At 43.0% G+C, this 23,397-nt stretch overlaps 1 protein-coding gene across 7 annotated transcripts in view; it reads left to right on the top strand.

Annotated features, from left to right (window-relative positions):
- Positions 1-23,397, top strand: part of ARHGAP17 (Rho GTPase activating protein 17) — a 91,166-nt gene that overhangs the window by 577 nt on the left and 67,192 nt on the right. The gene's annotated exons all lie outside the window — the stretch shown is intronic.

The following is a 23,397-nucleotide window of genomic DNA, read 5'->3' as shown; positions in this document are numbered from 1 at the left end:
GCTGCGGGGCTTGGGGCGGCATTCTCAGCCTTTCCGGGTCGCCCCGCTGCCGCAAAGCCTAGCTTACAAGTGTATGGTGGCAGTAAAGAAGTAAAGGGTCATTAAAGCCCAGCGGATCTGCCTAGTGAGTTTCAGAACGCTCTTTGAGGGAATTTAGAGGTGGTGCCGTCTCCAGACCAAGGGCGAATATGAACGGGATGGCTTGACATTTAAAAAGTTGGAATTGGGAGAAAAGGATTCTGGAAACGCCTAGTGCCAATTTAAAAGGAAATTACTTTTTTTTTTTTTTTTTAAAGTCTTTCTCACTTTGGATTTGGAAGCAGATCCTGCACGATGTTTCTTTGGGATTCCTCGACTGCTTGACAAGCATTGATTCTGTAATGACAGAATAGACCAGAGTTTGTAGATGACCGGGCTGTTGGAACAGGACTGGTTTGTGGTTTTGAGAGCTTCTGGAGGTGATTGTCATGTGCTGTGTTATCTGGGGCGAATATTTCAAGGTCTTCCAGGGCAAGTTAGCTGTATGGTACGGATTTTGCTGTTTATTCTGGGAAGAGATATGAAAGTGGGAATTTTTCACAGCTTTTGCTTCTTCTTTCGGCAGTTGAGTCAAAGGGGGAGTTTGGTTTGGCCGGAGCACGTGGGACACTTCTTTTTTTGTGTGTGTATGAAAATACTTTTACTTCCTCTTGCGTTTTCTAAATTTGCTCCTTACTGTTTCGTTTCCCTCAACTTTCTGCTTAGTTTTGTTGTTTAATTTTTTTGGTACCCCACCCTGTTAGCTTGGTGTGCATTTATCCTATTTCCAGAGTTAATTCCTGTCTAGGCTAAAGCCTAGGTGTGCCTACTTTTCTGTTATTTGTGGGAGAATGATAGAAATAATGCTGAGAGAGAGGAAGGTAGACAGAGTATTAGTGACGGCTAATGTTTCAACCAAGAATCTGTAAATGAATTACAAGATAATTTCTGTGAATTTTCTGCCCCTCTTAGCGTTCTCAGTAACGTGAATTGTGGAATCAGTACTTAGTGAGTATCAAAATGTATTTGTCAGATAGTCATTTTGGCCTGTTTGTACATTGTATCAGGCAAGTGATTTTTTTTTTTTTTTAAACAAATTTCTGAGGCTTTAAAAGCTACAGAGCAGTTCAGGGAAGCTGTTCAGGGTGTCTCTGGCCCCTGCTTCCTCTGTAGCAGCTACTCTCTTTACACTTTTAAATTCCAGCCATACTTGCCTACTTTCAGTTTCCAGAGGAGGCTGTGCTTTCTTATGTTTTAGCATCTACCTGGAACTCTGGGAAGCCTCTTTCATCACACCTGCCCTAGGCCACCTCCTGCTCGATCTTCAGGTCTCCTCATAAAGATCTCTGCCTCTAAAAGGCCTTCCCTGATGCTCCAGCATAAATTGGATGTCCCTCCTTGGTGCTTTCATAATTCCACGTAGCACCTGTTTCTGCATAATGTAATTGCCTCTTTACTTGCCAGCGTTCTCCATTAGACTAAACACTTTAAGAGTTTTTGCCCATTCTTCTTTGATTCCCAGGGACTGCTGTGGTTCCTATAACATGGTACATGCTCAGTAAATATTGTTAAATGAATGTAAATCCAGTTCTCACTCGATTGCCCTGGGGGTGTGGGCCCAAGTATGGGAAAATGAGAATTGGATGGAGTAAGTGGTGTGACTCATCCTAGGGCTATAATTCTGGCCCTGACCTTTGACTCTGTTTGAAAAATCTTTATTGCTTGCTGCAGTGGAAGCTGCAGCTATTACAGAGCTATTAAGGGTATGGCAATTATGCACCTAAAGTCAAAACTGTTTTTACTGGGGAACCTGTTGCTTTACTGCTATTGATTTCCTAGAAATATCTGTATTTTTTTTTCCACTTAAGTAATTGCAAAGGACTAGGGAGAGAAAATGGAGGTAGGAGAGAGCCTAGAATTGTTATTGGGCAGAAGCAGAGGGTTGGTGGGCACCAGAATCAGGGTTCTGGTCATATTTGGGTCAAAACAAAGGCTAGAAAGCACACACGCACTAATGAATGAAGTTATTTGTGTGAATGGCTTGCCCATAGTGTGTACTATCAGTTTGTAGAGTTCTAGGTGGTGTCTTGTGATGAAGTATTCTCTTCGCAAAATAAGGAACTTGTGAGTAACCCCACGGTGAGGTTCCATGGGATGGATATGTGGGAGAATTAGTAATGGCTGGAAGGAGTGAGTTCTCATGATGCAATTTGTTTACAAGGGGTAGATGAGTCTGTTTCAGAAGATGGTTTGTGTCCCATAGGGTCAAGGCTTAAGAGGTGTTCTCCTGATATGGGTGTCCCAAATGAGAGAATGAGGATGGTTCCTTTCATCCCCCTGACTTTTGTTGGTTCATCCATTCAACAGACACTTGTTGGCCCAAACTGTGTGCCAGTGTGTGAGGTATTAAAGAGTCAAAAGTGAATACGACACAGTTTCTGCCTTGAAGGAGCTCAGTAGATTTGTGGAAGAGATAGGCAAGCAAAGAAATAATTATCTACCCTGAGCTCAGTGCTTATAGAAGGATGGCTAGTGCCAGTTCTTATTGGATGGAGAGAGGTAACCAAAAAACAGGAGAAAGTTTGAGCGATGACTTTGTTTCCATCTTCGAGCACTTCTTTCAAATTTCTCTCGTATTGATGAAGTCTCTTTTGATTGTAAGAAAACCCAAATCAAACTGCTATAAGCGAACATGGGAATTTATAGGCTTACATGTGCCCAAAAGGATCCAAAAGGAGTATGGCTGCAGGTTGGTCTGGATCCAGGGCTTCCACTCTTTAGACAAGCTGTGTCCACAAGGAGAACCCCCAGCCCCACCCCCTTCTTCCAGTCTCGTCCCAGAGGGACAGAATAGTTTTCTTCCAGTCACTGTTGCCAAAGACCCAAGATGGACTCTGAGTGCTTCTGACTGGGTCCCATGCTTTTCCCTGGAAATGGGTATGGAGTAAACCCTGTCTGAACAACAGGGACTGAGAGTGGGGGAGCGCTGGCTCCCCAAGGGAAACCGGGGCGCTGGTCAGGAAACAAGAAACATCATGTCGTGTCTTTTGTAGTCTTGCTAAGAAAGATATTTTGTTGTTTGGAAATCCTTGATGCAGATAATCCAGTGGATGCAGGTGGTGATTTTGGGGAGGTGATGCCCTGCATGGAGGAAGCTGTACACAGGGTGAGGAACTTGAGGAAAGTTCAGTTATGAGATCGAAGTGTCCAGGAGAAAAGGAAGCTGAAGGACTAGCCAGGAGAGTTATTACCTAGGTGAGGCTCTGGGAGGGAGTGTCTCATTGGGTGTGGGTTTCTGCCTTGATTGAAGTGCTCCCTGGAGGTTCAAATGCTTTCCCAGATAGTTCGCTTTAGATAAACCAAGGTTACAGACTCAAATGCCTAGAGGGGCCAGACTAGTAAAATAAATGAGTGACCGAGGCCAGGTAAGGGTTGGGAGCGTGCCCGCCCCCCCCACCATGATCTCACCAAAGGGGCATGTGGGAATATGGCCCCAGAGTGACTCAACCTTTGTAGCTTTCCAGAAAAGCCTGAAATCTGGATTTTAATGAAAGTTAGATGGCATTTAGCGCAAAGGAGACAATCACCATGGTACTGTGCGGGGCTAAACAAAATATATCGGTGACCAGATTTGGCGTGTGGGTCACCAGGTGGCAGTTGCTTGTCTAGAAGGACCTGGAGGTTCAGAATCCCTATGATTATTTTTCTTTTTCTCCCTGTACCTTACCCTGATATTACTGCATTCTCAGTTCTTTGGATTTGTTGAAGAGCTCATTCTTTCCTTTACCTTTAAAATATTTGATAGTACTAATCATCAACTTCTCTCTAGTTGGTTTAGTTTGCCAAATGCTGTACCTGACCACCTGGCTTGGTTCTCACCTACTGGCAATGATCATTTCTATTCTGGAAAGGGGGAAAATGACTTGCCATGATCGCACAGCTACTAAGTGGCCGAGGCACGACTTGGGTCCAGGGCTTCTGATTCTGGATCCCATGTGCTTCCGACTACAGAATTTGGGCTGCCTTTTCACCAGGGAAGGATTAATGTTTATTAAAAGCTTTTGGTGCTTATTAAGCCGCTGGGCTCAGTACTTTGCATAAATTATCTCACCGCATTCTTGCAGCAGCTCTAAGAGGCAATGTTATTTGTTCCTGATTTAATGATGAGGCAGCCAGAACTCGGAGAGGTCATCAGGCTAGTAAATGACAGAGCTGTGCATTCAAACCCAGGTTTCTGATTCCAAAGCAGCTATAAATCTTCACGTAGGTAACTCTTATGTGAAAAACCTGTTTTTGAGTCGTGAGTGATGCCTTCGTAAAATCCTGAAGGCTGAGAGTCCGATGTTGCTCTAGTCCAGTGGCTCTTACCAAGGTATGGTTTTGCCCCCCCAGGGGACATTTGGCAATGTCCAGAGACATTTTTTGATTGTTGTGACTTGACTGGGGGAGGGGTAGATAGAGGCCAGGGAGGCTTCTGAATATGCTGCAATGCACCTGACAGCCTCACCATCCAGGCTTATCTGGTCCCAAATGCCAAGACTGCTGAGGTTGAGAAACCCTGTTCTAGTCCTTCCAGGGTCTGGATGTCTGAAGTATCAAAACCAAAGCTCCACACTGCTTGCTTGCAGGCCAGAGATGTGTTCTCTTTGGCCTATTCAGTATTTATTTATTTTTTTACAATCATTGGCTCATATTTAAAAATGAGAAGTTTTCACATGAAAACCTGGATTTCCAGCTGCTTCTAAAATCTCGGAAGACCTGGCAGTGCCTAGCATCCCTCCCGAGCACCGGCATCGGGAGCTCAGCAGCAGCTGTCCCATCTGGGTGGGGCATGAGCCGTCCAGTCCCTACCTGGCTTGTTTAATTCTGTTACGTTCTTTGCCGACCCTCCCTGAAGGGCACAGGTATCTAATGACCTTCTACTCCAGGCAGGCAGCACTAATTCTCAAGGTGAGTCAAATACCCCTTACCCCCGCACACCCCAGAGCAGTCCTCTGGTGCCACATTGAATCCATCTTGTCTCTCTTCCATGAGACAGCCCTTCCTATGTTTGACAGTACAGACCGTATCCTTACTTTTGCCAGCATCACATTCTACATCCCTTGCCTACTCTGCTGCCTCATTTTACTCACACTGATTTCCTCTGAACAGTAATTCTGAGAAAGGGGAGGTAGCTGTGCTCTGCTTCAGTCTGAGTGGATTCCATCCAGTCTCTGCGTAGAGTGGGGGTGGAAAGGAGTCTGGTGTCTTTGCAGCTTCTTCTGAATCTGATCTTCTGTGGCCTTGTTATGTACTTTACATATGGTGAAATCCTAGAATAGCAAACAGGTTATTTATAGGTGAGTGAAAACCCATTGTTCACTGAAAAAAAAAAAACCCTAAAAGGATTTGGTCATAAGCATCATTTTCACATATCATACGGAGTATGTGAACGCAGCATGTTATTCTAATATGGAATTACCTTGGTGCCAGTGATTGCCAGTGTGTGCACGGCAGGACCCCCTCCCCCGCCCCAGGAATCAGCACTGGGGTATAGGGTCCTAGAGTCAGCATGTGCTCTACGTGTTCTTATCAGACTGTGATGGTTTTGCTTACATCATTCTATTTCTGTTTCTCAAATGTAGGTAGATGCCATTATAATTAATCCGGTATAAATCCATTTAAAAATATTATTACACTTCTATCTGCTTTGTGTATTGTTTTCTTAAACGTAGATAGTAAAAGTATAATAGGCCCATGGTCCTTTATCCAAAATCCCTGGGATCAGATGAGTTTCAGAACTCAGAATTCTTCAGATTTTAAAGAAAAGTAGGTACTTCCCTGGTGGCACAGTGGTTAAGAATCCACCTGCCAATGCAGGGGCCACGGGTTCGAGCCCTGGTCTGGGAAGATCCCACATGCCGCCGAGCAACTAAGCCCGTGTGCCACGACTACTGAGCCTGCGCTCTAGAGCCCACGAGCCACAACTACTGAAGCCCGCGAGCCACGACTACTGAAGCCCGCGCACCTAGAGCCCATGCTCCGCAACAAGAGAAGCCACCACAATGAGAAGCCTGTGCACCGCAACAAAGAGTAGCCCCTGCTCACCAGAACTAGAGAAAGCCCGTGCCCAGCAGTGAAGACCCAATGCAGCCATAAATAAATAAAATAAAATAAATAATTAAAAAGAAAAGAAAAGTAGTAATGCACATATGCTGTTATGTAATATCTCCAGTAGGGTCTGGGGCAGCAGCCTGTAATCATCATACATGTTATTATTTCCATAGCAAAATATATGAATGTATTTCACACTAAATGGAATCCTTAAAGATTAAAAATAGCTTCATGTTAGCTTAGGTCAAGTTATGTTGCCAAATGAGCTACAAAAAAACTTTTTTTTTTTAGATTTCAAAGTAATGGATAAGGGATTATGGACCTGTAATGTTCCTGGTGAGAGAGTCTGAACTTTTGCTTTACATAATGCCTCCCATATTGCAAAAAGTTGCAAACCACAGTTATACTTTGTAAGCAGGGGTCGCAAATCCAAGTGCCAGGGCAATTAAAAGTAATAAGTGGGCTTCTCTGGTGGCGCAGTGGTTGAGAGTCCGCCTGCCGATGCAGGGCACACGGGTTCATGCCCCGGTCCGGGAAGATCCCACATGCCGCGGAGCGGCTGGGCCCGTGAGCCATGGCCGCTGAGCCTGCGCATCCGGAGCCTGTGCTCTGCAACAGGAGAGGCCACAACAGTGAGAGGCCCACGTACCGCAAAAAAAAAAAAAGTAATAAGTGAAGAAGGAGATAGGTTCAAGGCAATAGGGGATGATGAGGACTGCAGTGAATTAGTGAGTACATGTTCATTTAAAGGGGAGAGTTGCTCTCAGCTCCAGCCAGTTGTTGCCATGGTGAAATGTGTGTAGTATAGTCACATCTCCTTATTTCTAATGATATTCCAGAATGCTGATTTCTTGATGTTTAATGTTGGCAACTAAAAAAAAAAAAAAACAACACTGCGTAGGCCAAAGAAAATGTATCTTCAAGCTTTATCTGGTCTTGGGCTGCCTGCTTTGATCTCTAGTTTAGAGACTAATTCTTATGGTATGAAAGTTGGACAGTGGTGTTTTAGTAATGAACTTCTTCACTTCTTCTTAAGTTGGAGACCAAACATTTGTTCTGTCATCATTCATCATACTTAATGCACATGTTATATATGTTTTGAGTGTAAAATTCATAATAAAAGTGAAACATTAAGAAGTTAATAGACATTTTATTTTAGAATTGCCTTACTTTCCAGCCAGTGGGAAGTTTTCTTTTTCATCTATGAATCTGAAACTTTAAAGTTATTAATCTTGGGAAAGGGGATGAAAGCCCTAAGTTAAAACAGGAGCCTCTTTTTAAGTTAAGGGGGTTAATGGAGATTAGGCCATAATGCCTCTACCGTTCCAGGACTGTAGTGACCCGAAGACATTGCCCATCTGCCCTTGTATTCGGACAAGGAAGTGCCCTTCATGTCCTCTCTTCTGAGGCCATTCCGCCTGGGTGATCTCAGCCCCATAACTGCCACCACCTGGCTGATGACTCAGTTTTATTCCTCTGGCCCTGGCATCTCTTCATCTCTAGATTGAACGTCTCCACTTAAATGTCCTGCTAACACCAAACTCATGAACTTCATCCTGAAATTGGCCTCCTTTCTCTGGATCCCCTAGTCTATGCGCTGGCAAACTTTGGCCTGCAGGCCAAATCCTCTCCACCTCCTGCTTTGTAAAAAAGGTTTATTGGAATGTAGCCATGGGCTGATGCAGCAGAACTAAGTAGTTTTAACAGTGCCTTCTAACAAGATAGCGCTATCATTTCACTTGCAGCACAGCACGTAATGTCGCATGGCAACGCATGTCACTGCGCGACATGATGAATGCCATGCCTCACCGTCACCCTAGTAGCACTAGACATTGTCTTTTTAAAATTTGCTACTTACTTTAATTTTTTCCACTAAGGATGAAATGACCATTGTCCCTATATTCATATTTCCTTATATGTTCAAGTTTTCTGTATGTCATTTGTTTATTTAATTGCCATGGAATTAATGTTCAGTTGTCAATTTCACCGTTCAGTTACCAGTTCAGCTCAACTGATGTCTATTGAGAACCTGTCAAATGCTAGGGTCTGGGGTTAAAAACATAACCGGTTCCTAGGAACTTGAGTGGAAAGATGGACATACAAGCAGATAATTTGAATATAGTCAAATGTACCTGTTCTAACATTTCAGGTGTTAATAATGAAATGTTAATGCCATATCTTGATTTATTCATATATTTTAATATAAACAAGTTGATATTCTTATTCTCAGATACATTACTTAATGAAAGCAGTTATGGAATCTTGAGAGAGCATGTCTATGACTAGGTGCAGATTTGATACAAGTTTCAGAAGATAAAGCAGACTCTGTTGAAAATCTAACCCTGTGATTTGTATAAGAAACTGCTTTTGAGTAGGTAGAGCCTATTTGTAGCAAATGATGTGAAAACAATATTCAGTTCACCTCAGCCCTCCAGGTTGTAAGACTTGTTTCCTGTGTCCTAATATTTCACATTAATTATGGCTTATTGATTATTTGCATAGGCCACTTCCTTTTAATTAGTCTTAAGATGTTTCTCTTCCTCTCCTTTCCCTCGGTTCTTTTTTAGGTGTCTTATCAGAGATACCTTTTGGTCTAGCAGTCAATTTGATCTCCCCTTTAATGTTTCATTAGCATTTCTTCTATGGTTTCTCGGTGTTCTTCCACATGGGTTAGCCAAGTTTAGGCCTCCTAAAGAGTTTAAATGATAAATTGTAGACTAAGTAAACAGGTGCTCAAATGAATACAAATATTTAAATATATAAATGTTCAGAACTGACAGAAATTCTTGTATGCAACTACCAGCTACCTGTCACCTATCAGCGTGAACATTTACACATCTACCAGCTTGGATTTCATGTGGTCATTGGATACTTTCAGATGCATGGGCTGGAGTGGCCACTTAAACCCATGCCCAGCTGTACCTTGGGGAGATACACCAGAGTATTTCTACTTCACTAGCTACAGTTAGTGCTAGGATAGATGGAGCATGGACTCAGGCATGGGGGCTCTGAGATATGCTTTGGGCTCAGTGAAGGCACCTCTGACATGTGACACTTTAGCAATCTCGATAACAGGCAGGAAGGGATGACAAGTGATTAAGAATTCCAAGAGGGAAGAAAAATTCTTAGGGAAAACCTAAAACCCTGAAAATTTATTCTTTAACTTAATATTTTTTTGTCTATAAAATGGAAAAAGACAGCTATATCTGACTATTAACAGTGGAAAAACTCTATCCAGCTCTTATTTTCGAATTAGATTTTGAAAGGTTATTAGGTAGTGAAAAGTTGTGTGTAGATCCACATGTTCTCAAGTCCAGAATGACTGTGGTATTTAAATTCACAAACCCCTGGATGCATTTCGATCCAATTGGAGGAGCAAGTTGGTTCCTCAAAGCTTTAAGAAGTCTTAAAACCAGTATATTCAATTTTCTTTGCCTCGTGTAGCAAAGATGGCCATCTTCCCCCCATTGACAATTTTGCTGTACATTGAAAGTCTATTGAGTCATCATATTTAACAGTGTAACTTTTAGTTTCTTTAATTTTCATTATACTTGTTCATCCCCTCTTATAACCTTTTCAGTAATCTCACTGCTTTTGCATTTATGGACATGCTAGGATTAATAATAATCCCCAAACAATCCCAAGGTGGCAGGACTAAAATACATGATCACCCATGACCATGAACACCAACCTTTTGGAGTCGGGCAGTATTGATTGGCTTTTGTTCTCCTCTGTGGAAGACCAACATTAGAAAGGCTTCTGTTCCAGTTTTGGGGGGATCATGGTTTGAGGACTACTGCAGTGGAACTGGGGAGCCCTTACATGCAGAATGTTGAAAAAATTAAGTGGGTGCTTTAGGAAGACAAGTCTGGCAGCAGGTGGAGTTAGGATTGCAGAAGAAGGAAAAGAGGAGAAGGTGAAAGGAGACTAGCTAGGAAACTATGGCCACAGGCTGAGAGAGGTGATGGCAGCCAGAACTAAGACAAGGGCATTTTAGGTTGACTTGAAAACATACTTAATACCATGATGTTTGTGGTGAAGAAAAAAGGTGTATGATTAGGTGTTATTTACAGAAATAGGTAACACCATGATTCTTCACTTTTCCATTGTTTTATAATGCTTCTCTTTTTTTAAGCATATAATTCATATACTTTTTTAGCTGGGCTTTCTATTCCATTGATTTATGGCTTTAGTGTGTGTGTATGTATGTGCACACCAGTACCACACCGTTTTACTAACTGTTGATCTGTAATGTGTTTTAAATCTGGTAGAGCTGGTTCCCTTCAGCTCTTCTTTTTCAGTTATTCTTTCCTGTTTCTGTCAAAAAATGAATTTTGGTGTCACTTCTTTTCTAGTTCCTAGAAGAATTCATTTAGGATTTCGATTAATTTGGAGCTCACTTATCCAGGTAATATTTATTGGGTGCCTGCTATGGGCTAGGTCCTGAGGATACAGAAATAACTAAAACCGAGGAACTATGGTCTAGTAAACCTGTGAACTAGACCCTGGGGAGAATTGGTATCTTTACAGTATGAGTGTGGCACATCTCTTGATAGACACAAAGCTTTTATGTGTTTCCTAAATATTTTGCTGCTGTTGTTCTTGTTGAGAATAGTGCCTAATTAGTGTAATTGGTAAACATGGGTGATACTGATGTTTGTATATACTTGTTTACTTTACAACTTCTTTAGCTACAATTGATAATTTTGTTACTTCTTTGACTTTTCTGTATACAATATTATCTGTGTTATGTTTCAATTCTTTTGCTATTATTTATTTCAATGATTTCTTTTTCTTTCCTTATTTAATTGGTTAGACTCTCCAAAATAATGTTTAGCCTTATAATTGTTTATAGCAATATTGTATAAAGGGCATGTGATTGCACCCCTATTGGGCATTCCAGAAACATGATAAGGAATGCTTAAATCCTGCTAAAATGCAAATGTCTTCATCTGAATGTTACCCAGAGGAAACCAGCCAGCATTTGCCCTCTCTTTTTTGAGCTGCATACCTTTTAGTATGTCTGATGAGCCTTTATTCTGTGTCTTAGTCATAAGATTGGCAGGTGATCTTAAGGGCAGAATGCTGACTTGTAGTGGTCCAACTGTATGGAGGAAACAATTGCCATACACTTAGGCTGAGGAAGGACTTGGAAGAAAAAGTTGAGAAATGGTGAGAGGAGTTTCAGTGGAGCATATGTGACTTGTCAAGTGGTCAGCAGGTCACAGGGTGATGGACTTAATTGTAGTCTCTGAATATTAGAGCAGTCTTTAGGAATAGAAACCTTGCTACCCACAGATTTTGATGGAGATTCTAACAGTCCTCTCCCCAGAAAAAAATCTCCGCAAACACATACTTGCATATAACTTCATGGACTTCACAGACATCCTCAAGCCCATGGATTAAAGAAAACCTATCTATATGGTCTGCGGCTCAAGAAGCCTACTGGTTATTGGAGAGATGCTGGGCTGCAGTTCCTGGGCTGTGAACTGGTCTTAATGTACAGATGGGTCCCTCACATGTCTGTCTGTGTGTGTTGTTCTGCTAGTCTCCAAAATATACCACTCAAGGTCTCTCAGGGAGCCTTCCCCACAAAAAAACAGAAATCTGGTTCTCTTAATGATGAGATGTGGTGAGCACATCAAATTACTTTCCCTTAATATAAATCAGCTTGTTGGGCAGTTTGTTAATTTAGTTATGTTTTCAAAACTTTTAGATGAGGGCTTAAGGAAACTAACATTGCTTTAGGGCAGTTGGGGTATAGTAAGAGGTATGCTGGACTCCAGTCTGAGGGAGATCCCGTCTATGCTGTTCACTAGCTCTCTTTCTCTGACCTTTGCCAAATCAGCTTCCCTGCTGTGTCGTCCGCCCAAGAGCAAGCCCTGGTATGTTTAGGAAGTTGGCAGGTGATAAGGACAGTAAGGAAACAGTATGAGACAATAGGTTAGTATTAGGAAAAATAGTCAGGTGAGATTTCACCTCACCACTATATGCCAAGGTAAATTACAAACAGGTTAAGAGTTTCATGTAAAAAAGCCATAAAATAAATACAAGGAAATGTGGAAATTACTTCATGCTCTGGCTTACAAATGCAGAGAACGAACAATAAAAGATAACCTATAGATTTAACCACATAATAACTAAAATTCTGTCATAGATCGTCATTAAAATTATGACAAATGATTAACTGGAAAAAATTGAGAGCAGCCACAACAGAGGGTTAATATCCTTAATGTATAAAGCTTTCTTATCGATCACTTTAAAGAACTCTTCTGTCATAAGCAAATCCCATGAACAGAAAGTCACAGGTGAAATACAGATGACCAGTAAATATGTGACTCTTTTTAAAATTACAAGGAATCAAAGAAGCACAAAGCTTCTAGACTCCATTTTTTATTTACCAAATTGGCAAAGTTGAAACTAATCCTGTGTTCCTGCCTTGGTAGAGGTGAGGAAGCCTGTGTCCTGCATTGCTGGTGGAAATGCAAAGTGGCTTTCTTTTCCAGAAAGAAGTTTGCCATTGTGTTTTAAGACCAACTTCAGTGTCGCGGAGGAGGGATAAACTGGGAGTCTGGGATTGACGTATACACAGTACTATATTTAAGATAGATAAGCAACAAGGACCTACTGTATAGCACAGGGAACTCTGCTCAATATTCTGTAATAACAAAATGGGGAAAGAATTTGAAAAAGAATAGATGTACGTATAAGTATAACTGAATCACTGCTGTACACCTGAAACTGACACAACATTGTAAGTCAACTATAGTCCAATATAAAATAAAGATTAAAAAAAAAAAGGAACCACTTCAAAAGTCTTAGCCCTAATTCTCTGTCCACCACCTGACTGCAGTCTATTGCTCTCAGATTTCTCTCCCATCCAGTTCCTCCTGCCCTGGATGAAGTCCCCTTCGTCCTCCGACTTAAGTCAAAAAAGCCTCTCTCTATGACATCACTTTCGGCACTCTGTCCAGCTGGCCTTTTCTTTTCACCTATTCTGCAGAATATGAGCCTGACTCCTTTATCTTCTTGGCATCTTCACTCTGATACCTGGGATGCAGGGTGTGACCTAGAAAGATCATCCAATTATGCAAGTTAGGACTGCCAAAAGTTTATGGCCTCCAAGCTCAGCTGGGCTTTTAATACTGCATTCCAGTCCTTGGCTGAGTTTCCCATCCCATTTTCCAAAGTGCCTTCGCCAGACTTTTACTTTTCTCAAACCCACTCCACCCTGCTCCAGACACACCCACTCTCCTCAGATGACATGCCTCCTAATTTCCAGAGAAAACTGGACGCTGCCCCCAGTTCTCGGTCCCTGATGCTCAAGCACATCGTCTTCGTGCTCATCCTTGCTGCCCCTCTGTCTCCTTCAAGGGGGCTTTTCCTTCACACTGGTCTTCCTCTGTCTGCTCTGCATTTTCAGCCTCACTCTCTCCACTGGCTCTTTCTTCTCAGCTGCTAACTGTGCTCAGGTTTTTCTGAGAAAGCTTTGCCTCTGCCTCTCCCATCTCCGCCCTGCACCTTGGCTTCCAGTAACCGTTCTCATACTTTCCTGTCCTCTCTGCCACTGTTTGCATTTTTAACCAGTCACTCTACCTTGCTTCACTGCCAGCTTCTTCTCTGCCCTCCCAGGGGACTCCTCTTCTGTTCCCTGCTTTGGCTCCTCTTCCATTGTGTGCACAAGTCTTCTGTCCTCAGCCTCCATTTTCCCTGCAGGATCTGCATTCCAAGTGAACTCCCCCAAATCCATGTTTGCTGCTCCTCTTTACAGGATGCTCTGAATTTCCCATCCAGACGCCTCTTCTGTGCTTCAGAACCGTACATCAAAAGACACAAAGGATGGTTCCACCTGAGCATTCAACAGACCCATTAAACTCAGCATTTCTGGAGCTGCCCCCATTGACCTGACCTTCGGATCCTCCCAAATCTCTTCTCTAGGTGAAGAGCTTTATTATCCAGTGAGTCACTCAAGATAGAAACCTGGCGATCATTCCTTCTCGCTTCCTCCCCACACCATGTCACCAAGTCCTGGTCACTGTACCTCTGTAAAAGCTCCCCGTCCCCTCCTCTGCTTGCCCACTGCTTTCTCACTTGGTGGCCAGACCCCCATCTTTCCTCACTTGGATCTCATATATTTGGGTCTCCTAATGTTCTCCTCACCCTCCAGTATGTCTTCTCCCTCAGGCGTGTTCCACGTGGTTGCCAGAAAGATCCTTCCAAAGAAAACTCATTGTGATAATGACAGCTTACATGTATCTGAATTCTTACCGTATGCCGGGCACTGTTTCAAGTGCTAGTCATATACCGGCTCATTGAATACCCAGCAAAATTAGTACCGTATTATTCCCTTTAACAGGTGCAAAAACAGAGGCACAGAGAGATTCAATAACTTGTCTGAGGTCTGAGGTCACAGAGCTAGTAAGTCTGTCTCCAGAGTCTATACTGTTAACTACCTATGACAAAACAACAACAGAAACCATTTGGGGGGCTTTCTAGGAATGAGCACCTTGCATATATTATCTCTTTCAATCCTTTCAAGTCTCCAAGTTAGAAACTCAGTATCTCCATTTTTACAGACGAGGAAATAGAGGCCCAGAGATGTGAAGTAACCTCATAGTTACACAACTTTTAGATGGTGGAGAGGGCTTCTTTTTTTTTAAATAAATTTTATTTATTTATTTATTTGTTTATTTTTAAATTTAGTTTTATTTTTGGCTGCGTTGGGTCTTTGTTGCTGTGCACGGGCCTTCTCTGGTTGCGGCGAGCGGGGGCTACTCTTCGCTGCGGTGCGCGGGCTTCTCATTGTGGTGGCTTCTCTTACTGTGGATCATGGGCTCTAAGTGCGCGGGCTTCAGTAGTTATGGCACGTGGGCTTCAGTAGTTGTGGCACATGGGCTCGGTAGTTGTGGCTCACGGGCTCTAGAGCGCAGGCTCAGTAGTTGTGGCACACGGGCTTAGTTGCTCCACGGCACGTGGGATCCTCCTGGACCAGGGCTGGAACCCATGTCCCCTGCATTGGCAGGCGGATTCCCAACCACTGTGCCACCAGGGAAGCCCAGGGTGGAGAGGGCTTTGAGCCCCAGCAAACTTGGTCCAGGCTGTCACCCTAAACCACCTCATCAACGCACAAGGGCCGGGCGGGGGGTACCTTCTGGACTCCCAATTTTATGCACATTTTTCTGTTCTACTTTCAGAATTGTAGGTGGCAGATGTGATATGCATGTATGAGGTGGTCTCACTAATAAGAGCATTTGTGGTGATAAAAGACCAGCTTCCTGTTTGAATGATATCCAGATATGATGAAATGTCACACTTGCCCAGTAATGCCGTAGAAATTCCTATGCTTGTTTAAAATTCTCCATTCCGACTGCTCCCTCTCTGCCTTTTTATCCACTGATTTTGTAATTGGGAATTTTTATAAACTCTTAGGGACACAACTGTCATAATAACATGTGACAGCACAATGGATTGAACGATCGTCTCCACTAGTAGCTTCCTGAAATTATCCATGGGAGGGAAATTCTCTGCTGAGGAGAGGAACTTAAGATATTACGGGAGACAGTTTAGTTTAAGACGATTGGCTGAACACGTTATTTATTTCTTCTCTCCCATTAAAATCCACTGAAATGTTAGAAGATATTTTTTAAAAAAAACCTTTTGGAAATTAAAAAAGAAGGCACTGAAAGCCATTCAGAAAAAGTCCCAGGTGACTTATTGAGTAGTAAGTAGCTCTACAGATGACTAAAGCAAGTGCAGTTTTATTTGTTCATTTGTTGTCTAAGGCAGGACAATAGTATGTAAAAAAAAGTCCTCAGAAAAGATATTGTATCCACTAAAAAAGAAAAGAAGACTACTAACAGAAAGATACAGCGTTCTTAGAAGTTAAAAAATATACTACTCTCACCAATTCATAAAAAGCCTCAAGGGACTAAAGAAATAGTCTTTAGAAAAAAAGTAAAGCAAGTTTCTATGTTCTTTCATTTTCCAGGACACAGGACTCCCCCAAATTTACATCAACAGGAAGAGCACTAATGAAACAAAAAAGAGTTATTTACTAGGTCATTACAGAATTGGACGAGCATCCTTCCTCTTCCTTCAAACTTCCGTCCCATTAATATGAATAAATTATATTGATCTTCACACAGAAAGACTGCCACCTTTTTGCCTTTCTGACAACCATGAAGATTCTTTCCGTTAACTATATGGTTCTTAACTGGGGGCAGTTTTGCCCCCCACCACCCCGACATATGGCAGTATACCAAATGGTTACTTGGTTGTCACCACTGGGATAAGGGGGACGCAATGCCACTGGCTTCTAAGCTGTAGGAGCCAGGGCCACTGTTAACTTTCCACAATGCCCAGGACAGCACCCCCAGCAAGAAGGAGTTATCCAGACCAAAATGTCAGTGGTGCCAAGGTTGAGAAATCATTAACTCTAAATTGCCTATAGCACACTTGTAGCCAAAACTTTTACTTTATCTCCCACGACTCCAGAGACATAAGAAGTTAAAATCTGAAAGCTGGCAGTCTTTATGTTAAACTATCCTAATACTTTACTAGAAAGTAGATGAAATCTCTAACATTTCCCTGTGCCTAATCTGCCTGCACGGTGAAACTAGGGTGTGACATTAAGTTTGACATTTAGCCTGGGGCAAAAATCTCCATAGTTAGAGTCTCTCTGCCACTCTGTCATTATCAGTCTGTCTGGTTCTCTTTCCCAGGGAGTTTGGGTGCAGCCTCACCGTGCCTCTCTGACTGTGGCTGCAGAGAGCCATGACTAATCGGAGTTGGCATGGGAAGGAAGAGCTCAGAGCTTTCCCCACCCCAGACTGGATCAGCAGAGATGTCTTGTGCCTAAGTTCTCTCCATCTCCCCTTGTCCTCCCCACTGCAATACTGTAGTGATGTCTTCAGAAAATGAAATCTTTTTAACCTTTGTATCTCTAAAAATGTCTATTTGCCTTCATCTTTAAGGAATATTTTCTTTGATGTAGAATCATTGGTTAACGGTTTTTTCTCTTACCACTTTAAAGATGTTATTCCATTGTCATCTGGTTCTAATGTTTCCTATTACAAGTCAGCCATCATTCTTATTGTTGCTTTCCTGTATGTGATGTGCTGTGCTTTTTTTTTTAGATTTGAAAGCCTCTCACTCTTGTCCCTTCTCTCTCTCTCTCTCTCTCTCTCTCTCTCTCTCTATCTATCTCTCTTTTTCTTTTAACTTTTTATTGGGATATAGTTGTTTTACAATGTTGCATTAGTTTCTGCTGTGCAGCGAGTGAAGTGGAGTTCCCTGTGCTATACAGCAGGTTTTCATTAGTTATCTGTTTTATATATATTATTTTATATATGTCAATCCCAATCTCCCAATTCATTCCACCACCCCCCTTCCCCCTTGGTGTCCATACGTTTGTTCTCTACATCTCTGTCTCTATTTCTGCCTTGCAAACTGGTTCATCTGTACCATTTTCTAGATTCCACATATATGCGTTAATATACGATATTTGTTTTTCTCTTTCTGACTTCACTCTGTATGACAGCCTCTAGGTCCATCTACTTCTCTACAAATGACCCAATTTCGTTCCTTTTTATGGCTGAGTAATATTCCATTGTATGTATGTACCATATCTTCTTTATCCATTCGTCTGTCGATGGGCATTTAGGTTGCTTCCATGACCTGGCTATTGTAAATAATGCTGCAGTGAACATTGGCGACCTTGATCTTTTTAGATATGTTTTTCTTTATGTTTATCCTGCTTAGAGTTCTCTGAGCTTGGATCAGTGGTTTGATATTGTTCAGTAAATTCGGAAACTTCTCAGCCATTGTTTGTTCGGTATTTCTTCTGTCCTATGTTCTTTCTTTTTTCCCTCAAGCGCTCTAATTACATATGTGAAACACTGATATTGTCCCATAGATCTCAGATACTTTGTATCTTAGCTTGGGTAATTTGTTTCAATTTCCAGATCTCTGCTGAAATCCCTCATCTACTCATGCGTTCTGTCCATCTTTTCCACTAGCTCCTTTAATGTATTTATCATAGTTGTTCTAAAGTCCCTGCAAGATAATTCCAACATCTTGGCTGTCTTTGGATCTAGTTCTGTTGACTGTATTCCATCTTGATAATGCATACTTTGTTTCTTTCCTGTGGTAAGTTTTGATGTGTCAAAACTGAGAATGTGTGCCTCTTCTGTCAGGCCATTCATATGAGGACTCAAGTCAGTCTAGTCTGTTGCTGTGTGACTCCAGGCTTTGTTGTTGCTTTTGATACACTCAGCTCACCACTGACTTCAACTTATTTGAAGGTGGGATGAAAATTTTCCCTCTGGCAGAGCTTGTCTAGCTCAATTTTCTTGCTTATCCCCAAGTTTAGTAGGACTTGTGTGCCTACATCAAGAGAGCTTTTCTCAGCTCTCCTGCCCCTCCCTGTGGTTGAGGACCACTGCCTGATACTCATGTTATGGCCCAAAGTCCTGCAGGTTTCTCTGCTTTCCCCTGCCCTTGAGCAGGCTCTGCATACCTGTGCCTTGGGTGGCTTCAGGGGGGATGTGCCCGCTCTCCTGCTGCCTCCCTCAGAGGTGGACTGCCACCACCTCCCACTCTGTGTGAGGCCCAGAGTACCAGAAGGTTTCTCTGGTTCTCCTGCTTTGCCCTCGGACTTCAGCAGGCCCCTGCACCTGAGCTAAGGTGGGCTCTCCCCCAGCTCTATCACCTTGTGTCCATTCCTCTCATCCCCTGTCTCTTAACCTCACTGCCTTAATGTCCTCTTCTCTATCTAACACCTGTGCTTCGAACTCCAATTCATCTATTAGGCCTCAAAAGCCATTGCTAGTTTCAGAAAACTTTTCTGGTATCTTCAGTCTGCATTAGATGCCCTCCCATTGCTCTGTAACCATTGGTAAGTTAATTAACTTCTCTGTTCCTAGGTTTCTCATCTGTAAGATGTATATAATCATAGTATTGATCTCATCATTATCTTGAGGATTAAATGAGTTAATACTTGTAAAGCACCTGGAAACAAGACGTTAAGAACAGGATCTCTGGAATGAAATTGCCCAGATTCAGAACCTATCTATGAAACCTTGGGCAAATCACTTCTCTGTTCATCTGTTTCCTCATCTGTAACATGGAGATGATACTCCTTACCCCACAGAGTTATTGTTGTACTTTTAAGGAATTAATTCATTTTTTTTTTTTGCTGTGCTGTGCGGCATGAGGCATCTTAGTTCCCTGACCAGGGGTTGAACCCATGCCGCCTGCATTGGAAGCTCGAAGTCCTAACCACTGGACCACCAGGGAAGTCCCTTTAAGGAATTAATTTTTTTTTTTTTTTTTTTTTGTGGTATGCGGGCCTCTCACTGTTGTGGCCTCTCCCGTTGCAGAGCACAGGCTCCAGATGTGCAGGCTCAGCGGCCATGGCTCACGGGCCCAGCCGCTCTGCGGCATGTGGGATCTTCCCGGACCGGGGCATGAACCTGTGTCCCCTGCATCGGCAGGCGGACTCTCGACCACTGCGCCACCAGGGAAGCCCAGGAATTAATTCTCAAAAGCACCTAGAACAGTGCTAAAGCACATGGTACAAGCTCAATAAATGTTAACTGTGGTGACGATGACAGACAACCACCCCTCTCAGAGTGCCCTGTGCTCCCCCGTCAGAGCATTCACTGCACTGGAGGTAATCGTTTATTTTCCTCGATAGTCCTCGAGCTTGTCAGGGCAGGGGCTGTATCTCTTACTCATAATGGCTCATGGAAGGGAACCCAACAAATATTTGTTCAATGACTAACCACATGGAAAGGTTAGTGGCAAAGTATGCATGACGGCAGTCTGCAGTTGAACTCAGCGATGGGCTGCAAGCTCCACTCAATTAACATTTCATTTCAGTACAAGCCTTTTGAGTAAAAGCCTCATTTGAAAAAATCCATTTTTTATTTCGAGTCATCCACAGCATCCTTTCATCCGTCAGGCTGTAGTGTTGGAACACTCTTGCCTTTGACCTTCAGAAAAGGGCAAGTGAAGATTGATGGTGTTCTCCACCCAGAATCTATCTGTCATCCCTCAAAAGCAGCTTCACCCCAGTTTTCCAGGTGAATGTTTTTTCCCTTCATTTTGTGCATCACGCTAATCATGGAACTTTCTGGGCTACATCTGTGATGCGTATTCCTTGTAGAAACCTAGCGGGTCCACACTTATCCAAATTCTCTGTATTATATGCCTTTAAAAAAATGGATTGTTGTTTATGGAGATGCATTCCTCTATTTGCATTTTGAAGGTTTCAAAATATTCTCTCATTTGCTGTTTTATTGTGGTCTTTTAAAAATTGTGGGAGATTGTTGATTCAGGTATAAATAAAGTGAGATACAGGAAGGTCAAGAGTGTGTTTTTAGATCATTTGGTTAGTTTGTGGTGCAGCTAGGACCAGCATCTAGCATGAAAATTAATTCAGAGAGACTCAACTTTGGTTAATGATCTTGAAACTGCTCTCTTCTGAGGGTCCAAAGGCTTTTGTTTCATTATGTAATTTATTTAATGGGTGTTTGCCTCAGTTTCTACATCCATGAAATAGGGATAATAAAAATTGCCCCATAAGGTACATGTAATATAAGCAAATGAAATAATATATGTGAAAGTGCTTTCATTTTTTTTAAAAAAAGAAGAAATAAATACAAAGTCTTACTTAAGTTTTAATTTAATTTAGTTTTGGAAATCTGGCGATTTAAGTTGGTTATGATCCATGAATTTTAGTTTCTGTGTTTGATTTATTTCTTGACCAGAGAGAGCTCCATATTTTATAAATTTTTCTTGAACTTTAAAAAGTGTTTTTCATGTTGTTAGTTGATAGTCAGTGATTCTGCCCTACTATTTCTGTTAAAATAGCAGCATGTCTTTGGCCAGGATAGGACGGTGAGGGCTGGGAATCTGTGTTCTTGTCCGTCTCCCGAATAACTGCAGAGGCCCTCCAGGTGTTCTCCTACCTCCATTCTGCACCCTGCTGTCAGAGTTGTCGTTCTAAAATCCAAATCTGGGTTTCGCCTTGCCACTCCATTGCTGAGAAACCATCAGCGGCTCCCCATTGCCCCCTACTTCCTTAGCAGGCAAAGCCTTTGTTTCAGCCAGGTCCCCTCACCCCGTGCTTTGTGCCCTAGTGTAGGACCGTCTCCAGACCGCTTTCCCTCACTCTCACTGGATGCTCTGTCTTATCTGAGATCTGCTTGGACGGCTTCCCCGTGAAGCCTCTCCCTGCCACGCAATCCATTACTCTTCTCTCTGTGCTCCCACAACTCTGAACAAACGTGTTTACGTTTCTGTCTTTCCCATCAGCTCCCCAAGGGTGAAGACTGTGGTTCGTTTCTCTCCTTTTTTTCCTCCCCAGTTCTTGACGTTTAGAGGGTGCTGCGTGAACACGGGCTGAATGAATGAAGACCTAAAGTACTTGCAGCAAGTCCGGTCTCAGGTGGTTTCTCTCTGGAGAGTTCTTTGGCCCCTCTGTGAACATGCACCTGAGGGCCACTGGTGCTGGCATTTTTACAGCCTCATTACCGTCCGTTGTGAGGCTCAGCAGCTTGAGACGTTGATCCTTGGGTGAAGGATTTTGCTAACTCACCACATACTTGGTCTCTAAGTTTCTGTGTACTGTGTGCCTGTGCTTCTCTTTGGTGGCTTCCAGCCCACACAGCATTATCACAACCAACCCTTTGTTTTAATTGACAAGCCTGCCCTGCTCCTGCTGTATAAGTGTGACATAGCTTTTTGTCTTTGTGTGGTCTGGGCTCAGCCATGACTTCTTCCAGGAGAAGCTACAATAGCTTGATGACTGCAGAAGGGTTTTTCTTAGATAAGACTTACTGGTCTGGATTTATCTGCAGGTGGTTGTTATTTGCTGTAATTCTCAGAAGGGCTAACACTCCATGAACCCTCACTAGGCGCCAGGGAGCAGGTTTATGAGAGAGATAAGTGAAATGGGATAAATGGCGTTACTGTATAACCAGTAAAATGGTGGTATTATTGTTATTATTATTCCCATTTTACAGTGGAGGGAGTGGAGCCTCCCGTTTGCAACTTGCCAGGCGACAGCGCTGGGATTCAAAGTCAGGTCTGTCTGAGTCCAGAGCCCTGACTCTCAGCTCCTATCATGCATGTTCTGTCTCCTTATCCTTTGCCTAAAACGAAACTTGGAATCTGCTATCCATCAGTTTCTTATCCCTCAGCTTACTCTGCCCGAGAAGGCAAGAGAGTAAAGTCACTTGTGAGTCATGCCTATCAGACCACATCCTGGGCGGTCTTGACCTAGAAGGAGGGCCTCTCTGGCCTGTTATCCAGTGACACTGCAAGCTCTCTCTACTGCCTACCATTTACTGCTGGACCCTCTCTCTACCGTGTCCTGGTACTTACCCTGCCACCCACAGCTACTGGTACTCTGACCCTCTAAGGCAGGGGTTCTCAGCCCTGGCTGCACTTTGGAGTGGCCTGGGGAGCTTTAAAAAAAAAAAAAAAAAAGCCAGGTCCCACCCCCAAAAGTTCTGATTCAGCTGTTCTCGGTTGGGGTCCAGCCGTTATTCTTTTTTTTTTTAACAACTTCACTGAGTTGTTGACAACTTTATATATCATAAAATTCACCCATTTTAAGTGTACAGTTTAATGATTTTTTTAGCCAATTTACAGAGTCGGGTAACCATCACCACCGTCTGATTTTAGAACAGTGGCATCACCCAATGAGATCCCTCTCGTACCCCTTTATGGCTAATCCCTGTTCCCACCCTTACTCTTGGCTGACTACTAGGCTTCTTTCTGCCTCCATACATGTGCTTTTTCTGGTCATTTCGTATAGACGGAATCACCTGCATTATTTTGAAAGCCCCCAGGATTGTAATGTGTAGCCATGGTTGAGAACCACTGTTATCTCCTAGTTTTTTACTACTGTTCCCTGGGTTCAGCTGACGGCTACCCACGAGGGCTGTCATTTAGTTTAGCTGTAAGTGAAGTGAGTCCCTCGAAGCGGGACTGAGAACGTAATGATCATTTATAACCTGCTTTCTATGGGAACATGCTTTTCAAAGTCCAAATGTGCTGACATAGGAAGAAGCCTTTGGAAGGAAGCCTGCACAACCTGTCTTCAGATGTGGAGTACCTCCCCGCCAGCAGCCCCGGCCCTGAGTCAGAGCCGAGCCCTTGACTTTGTGTGGCTTTGCCTTTGGCACTCTCAGTTTAGCTTTTTTGCGTGGCTTCTCAGCTCCTGCTGGCCTTTTGCCTCGCCTGGCGGTGAACAGGACACCCCCCCACCCCCGGAGG

This window comes from Phocoena sinus, chromosome 15 (assembly GCF_008692025.1).
Source record: "Phocoena sinus isolate mPhoSin1 chromosome 15, mPhoSin1.pri, whole genome shotgun sequence".
NCBI classification, from domain to species: domain Eukaryota; kingdom Metazoa; phylum Chordata; class Mammalia; order Artiodactyla; family Phocoenidae; genus Phocoena; species Phocoena sinus.
This window is presented reverse-complemented; position numbering and strand designations above follow the sequence as displayed.